This window comes from Belonocnema kinseyi, chromosome 10 (genome assembly GCF_010883055.1).
Source record: "Belonocnema kinseyi isolate 2016_QV_RU_SX_M_011 chromosome 10, B_treatae_v1, whole genome shotgun sequence".
NCBI lineage: Eukaryota > Metazoa > Arthropoda > Insecta > Hymenoptera > Cynipidae > Belonocnema > Belonocnema kinseyi.
This window is the reverse complement of record NC_046666.1, coordinates 33,516,277-33,521,999: the sequence shown is the minus strand read 5'-3', so window position 1 is coordinate 33,521,999 and position 5,723 is coordinate 33,516,277.

The following is a 5,723-nucleotide window of genomic DNA, read 5'->3' as shown; positions in this document are numbered from 1 at the left end:
AAATTGTCAAAGATGGAAGGGATGAGTCAAAAATCACTAGTAATAGCATTACGTAATATGAGGACACTCCCTAAGCTGAACGGGGAAAGGGGAGGGGAATTATTTAGAATATGATTGACGCAAATATACGAAGGCAACCGCTTCCGCCGTAATTGTGCAAATTTCTTTCGTAAATATTTACATTTTGATAAAGAACGATGAATATTCTATTGATACTAAATATTACTACTCAGAAAAATCTTAGGAAATAAATTTATGAAATTTAACCCCACATTTCAATAATCAGAATAAATTCAGGGTGTCTGAGTAAAAAAGTATCTCTTTAAAAATATTTAAAATATTTAAAAACCTTGAAATCTTTTGAAAGCTTTGAAATCCTTCAAAACTTTGCGAGATCTTTGAAATAGTCTGTAATTTAAGAAAATGGTTTAAAATCTTTATAAAATCTTTCGAAACCGTCGAAAATATTTTGAAACCAGATTCCATACAGTGATGCAGTCAATCTCACTTATTCCATGGCTCACTTATTCTAAGTCTCTTCCGCTCGGATATTAGAAGTGGCGGAACCCTTCACCTCCCACCACTGTCTCTGTACGGTCTCGCCCGCGTCAGTGGCTGACTAATTAAAAAGAGGCCCGAAGAGCGGGAAACTCTTGCGCAATTCAATGACGCACACGTACATTTAAGGCTCCTCCAGCCTTGAAATACCCAAATGTTTACGTCTCTTATCAAAATCTCTCTCCCTTTCCCTCCCTTTTAAACTCTTGCGTAACTTAAGTACGGTCTCTAATCTAAAATTAGGAAGGTATTTCATCAGAGCACATTATTATGATAAGTCTGATAAACTCTCAGACCCAAATTTAAATGAATGAAATGAAAGGAATCAGTCGCCATCTAGCATTTGCGGAGTAAATATCGCGCGAGAAGTAAACCCTTTTTATAGGCTTCCGTCACGCAATCAAAGTTTCCTAAGTAGTAGGTCTGACTTTCTACAGCCCAGGCGAAGAAATAGAGGAATTTACGGACAGGATGGGCGGCGGGGGATGTCAGGAACGAAGCGCATGCCCGAACAGACACTCTCGGCAATTTGGGGAGTAAATATTGCGCGATAAATAAACCTTATTGTAGGCTTCCGTCATGCTGCCAAATGGACTGTACGCTCGAGCAAAGAAGCGCGGTGAAGTTTTGTGTTAAACTTGAAAACTCTGCAACCCAGACTTTTAAAATGATTAAGCACAGAGAGGATGCAATGATCAGATCAGCTGTTTTTACTGGCACTGCTCGAGCGCGAGGTCCGTTTTCAGAGCTTGACGGAAGCCCGCAAACAGGGTTTATTTCTCGCGCAATATTTACTCCGCAAATGCTCGGAGGTTACCGATCCCACATGATCCATCGCCTTTGTGAAATCTTCTGAATTCTTGTTTAATCTTTTGAAATATTCAGAAATCTTCCTACAATCTTTGTAAACTCTTTTTGAAGTATTCTGAAACCGCCTGAAATCTTTGAAATCCTTTAAGATCCTTCAAAATTTTGTGACATTTTTTTTTCCTGATAGGCACGCTTTCGTGAAATCCTCTGAAATATTTTGTAATATTTTGAAATCTTTGAAACATAATAGACAATTATTTTTTTAATCTTTTCAGTTCTTATGTAATCTTTGAAATCCTTGGAATCTTTTAAAACCTTTTGAAATATTTGAAATCTTTCTAAAATCTTTGTGAAATCCTTGCAGTGTTTGACACGTTACTATCTAAAAGTAACGCGAAATTGGTACATTTGATTAGAAACTGAAAATTTTAATAAAACTGAATATTATATTGACAGTTAGGTAAAATAATTTAGAAGTACTGAGTTTGTTTATAACCTCTCTTGTATTCAAACAATCAATAAAATGCATTGGAAATTTTTGTTCTTGAATTTTTATGAATACAGGTCTCTTTTGAAATCTTCTAAAATCTTTTGAAACCTTTTCAAACCTTTGAAATCAAACGTACACGCTTTTCTCGAACCTTTTGAATCCTTGTGTAATCTATGAAATCTCTTGAAATCTTCTGAAATCTTTGTAACTCTTTTGAAATCTTCTAAAATCTTTTGAAAGCTTTTCAAACCTTTGAAATCAAACAGACACGCTTTTCTCCAAAGTTTTGAATCCTTGTGTAATCTATGAAATCTCTTGAAATCTTCTGAAATCTTTGTAACTCTTTTGAAATCTTCTAAAATCTTTTGAAAGCTTTTCAAACTTTTGAAATCAAACGGACACGCTTTTCTCTAAATTTTTTAATCCTTGTGTAATCTATGAAATCTTTTGAAATCTTTTGAAATTTTCTGAAATCTTTGTAACTCTTTTGAAATCTTCTAAAATCTTTTGAAACCTTTTCAAAACTTTGAAATCAAACGGACACGCTTTTCTCTAAACTTTTTAATCCTTGTGTAATCTATGAAATCTTTTGAAATCTTTTGAAATTTTCTGAAATCTTTGTAACTCTTTTGAAATCTTCTAAAGTCTTTTGAAAGCTTTTCAAACCTTTGAAATCAAACGGATACGCTTTTCTCTAAACTTTTGAATCCTTGTGTAATCTATGAAATCGTTTGAAATCTTCTAAAATCTTTTGAAGCTTTTCAAATCTTTGAAATCTGCCGGATACGCCTTTCTGTAATCTTTTGAAGCGACGTGTAATCTCTGAAATACATGAACTCATTAAAAAATTTTCTGAAATCTCTTAAAATATTTTGTATTATTTTAAATTATTCTACAATCTTTGTAAACTCTTTGAGAAGTATTTCAAAGCATATTGAAATATTTTGAAATCGTTGAAATCTGTAAAATTTACTGAAATTGGTGGAAATTTTTGTAACCTGATGTGGACGCCTTAGTGAAATCTTTTTAATCCTCGTGTAATCTTTGAAATCCTTGAAATTTTCTGAAATCTGTTGAAATCTTCTGAAATTTTTTGAAACCTTTCAAATCTTCGGAATCTGACGGACAGGCTTTCCTGTAAACTTTTAAATCCTCGTGTAATCTCTGAAATCTTCTGAAACCGATCGAAATCTTTTGAAATCCTTAAAAACATTGTGAAGTTTGTTGAAACTTTTTTATCTGATATTGGCGCCTTTCTGAAATCTTTTTAATCCTTGGGTAATCTTTGATATCTTTTCTATCATTTAAAATTTTCTAAAATCTTTTATAATCATTCTAAGCCTTTTGAAATCTTTTAAATCTGACATACACTTCTTTGTTAAATATTTCGAATCTTCGTATCATCTCTGAAATCCATCAAATCTTTTGAACTCTTCAGAAATCTTTCTAAAATCTTTGTAAACTCATTGTGAAATATTTGGAACCTGTTAAAACCTTTGAAATCAGAAGAAACGCCTTTCTGTAATCTTTTAGATCCTTGTATAATCTCTCAAATCCTTGAAATCTTTTAAATTCTTCTGAAATCTTTTGAAATTTTTCTAAAATCTTTGTAACGTGTTTTGCATCCTCACATAATACTTGAAATCCTTCAAATCTTTCGAAATCTTCTAAAATCTTTTTAAATACTTTCAAATCTTTTGAAACCTGTTGAAATCTAACGAGTATGCCTTTCTGAAATCTTTTGAATCCTCTTTGAGATATTTTGAAATCCTTGAATACTTTGTGAAATTTCTTTAATTTTGTTTTAAATTTTATGTTCAAGCCTTTGTGAAATCTTTTGAATCTTCACGGAATCTTTGAAATCTTTTGGAATATTCTGAAATATTTGTAAATCTTTTTAAAATCCTGACAAACTCTCTATTCAGTATTGTAAAACCATTTGACATCTTTTAAATATTTCAAAAATCTGGAAAACTTTGTAAAATTTGTTGAAATCGGTTATAATTTTTTAATCTGATGTACAAACCCTTCTTGAAATCTTTTGAATCTTTGAATTTTTTAGAAATTTCTTAAAATCTTTTGAAACCTCTTGAAATCTTTAAAACTTGTCGTACAAGCATTTGTGAAATCTTCTAAATCCCTGTGTAATTTTTTTAATCCTCTAAAATATTTTTAAATCATCAAGAAATATTTTTAATATTTCTAAAATCTTTTAAAAACTTTTAAAATCTTTAAAATCAGAATAAACGCCTTTCTGCAATCTTTTAAATCCTCTTATAATCTCTGAAATACTTAGAAACTTTTGAAATCTTCTGAAATCTTAAAAAAAAATTTAGAATATTTGAAATATTTCTAAAATCGTTGTGACATCTTTGTGAAGTGTTTTGAAGCCTCGAGTAATTTTTGAAATCCTTGAAATCTTTGGATATCTCAGAAAATCTTTTTAAATCTTTTGAAACCTTTCGAATTCTTTAAAATCAGAAGAAACGCCCTTCTTTATTCTTTAAATCCTCGTGTAATCTCTGAAATCCTTACAATCTTTTAAAATCTTCTAAAATCTTTTGAAAGATTTTAATATTTTCTAAGACCTTTGTATATCTTTGTGAAGTGTTTTAAGTACTCGTATAATCCTTGAAATCCTCGAAATTTTTGGAAATCTTCTGAAATCTTTAAAAAATAAATTGGAATGTTTGAAATATTTCTAAAATCGTTGTGACATCTTTGTGAAGTGTTTTGAAGCCTCGAGTAATCTTTGAAATCCTTGAAATCTTTTGATATCTCAGAAAATCTTTTTAAATCTTTTTAAATCTTTTGAAACCTTTTGAATTCTTTAAAATCAGAAGAAACGCCCTTCTTTATTCTTTAAATCCTTATGTAATTTCTGAAATCCTTACAATCTTTTAAAATCTTTTGAAATCTTTTGAAAGATTTTAATATTTTCAAAAATCTTTGTGATATCTTTGTGAAGTGTTTTGAGTTCTCGTATAATACTTAAAATCCTTAAAATTTTTGGAAATCTAATGAAATCTTTTGAAATCTTTGAAATCTGACCCACACGTCTTTCTGTAATCGGTTGAATCATTGTGTAATCTCTGAAATCCTGTAAATCTCTTGAAATCCGAGGGGTGTACCACTAAAAAAAATCACGAGTTATTCCGTCAGAAATCAATACGGAATCTGTAAGACTTTGCGTAAGGCAATGTATGTCGTAAAAATCAAAGTAGGAAATCGTCAGCGAAGGCACGTTCGTAATATCGTTTGACTAAAACGGAAAATCCGTACGCATCCGATGCTTTTTGATCGAAATCGTTTAGCATACGTAGCAGTCCGTAAGGACTTTGAATGGAACCGCAGGGAATCATTGGGATTCATGGTAGAATTCATCAATTCTTAGAGGATTCGAGCGCAGTTGCTGCAAGACTGCGCGACCGTGCAAATCTCGGACCTGCGCAGTATGCATCGGTATCAGCTGTTCGCCACACGCAAAGAAATGGTTTGGTTTTCCTGACTGAACTGGGTTCGGTTGGCAGTATTTCGGTTGTCTGAACCAAACGTTGGTTTGTGGCAACCGAACCGGTTTGGTTATCAAGACTGAATCTGTTTAGTTGGAAGAGTTTGGTTGCGCGAACCGCACAGTTCAGTTACGGCTGACTCCACTACGCATGCGCACTAGTGCTCTGGCCTGCGCTGGAAATTTATTAATATATATTATACATTTATAGAGTATTATACAATACAAATATGAACATTAAAAATTATTTATTTATTTATTTTGTATATTTATTTAATGCTTTTGTATAATTTAATTTCATTATTTCGTTTTCGCCTGCCAGCTTACGCGTACTGCGCAAACTCGAGAATTTTC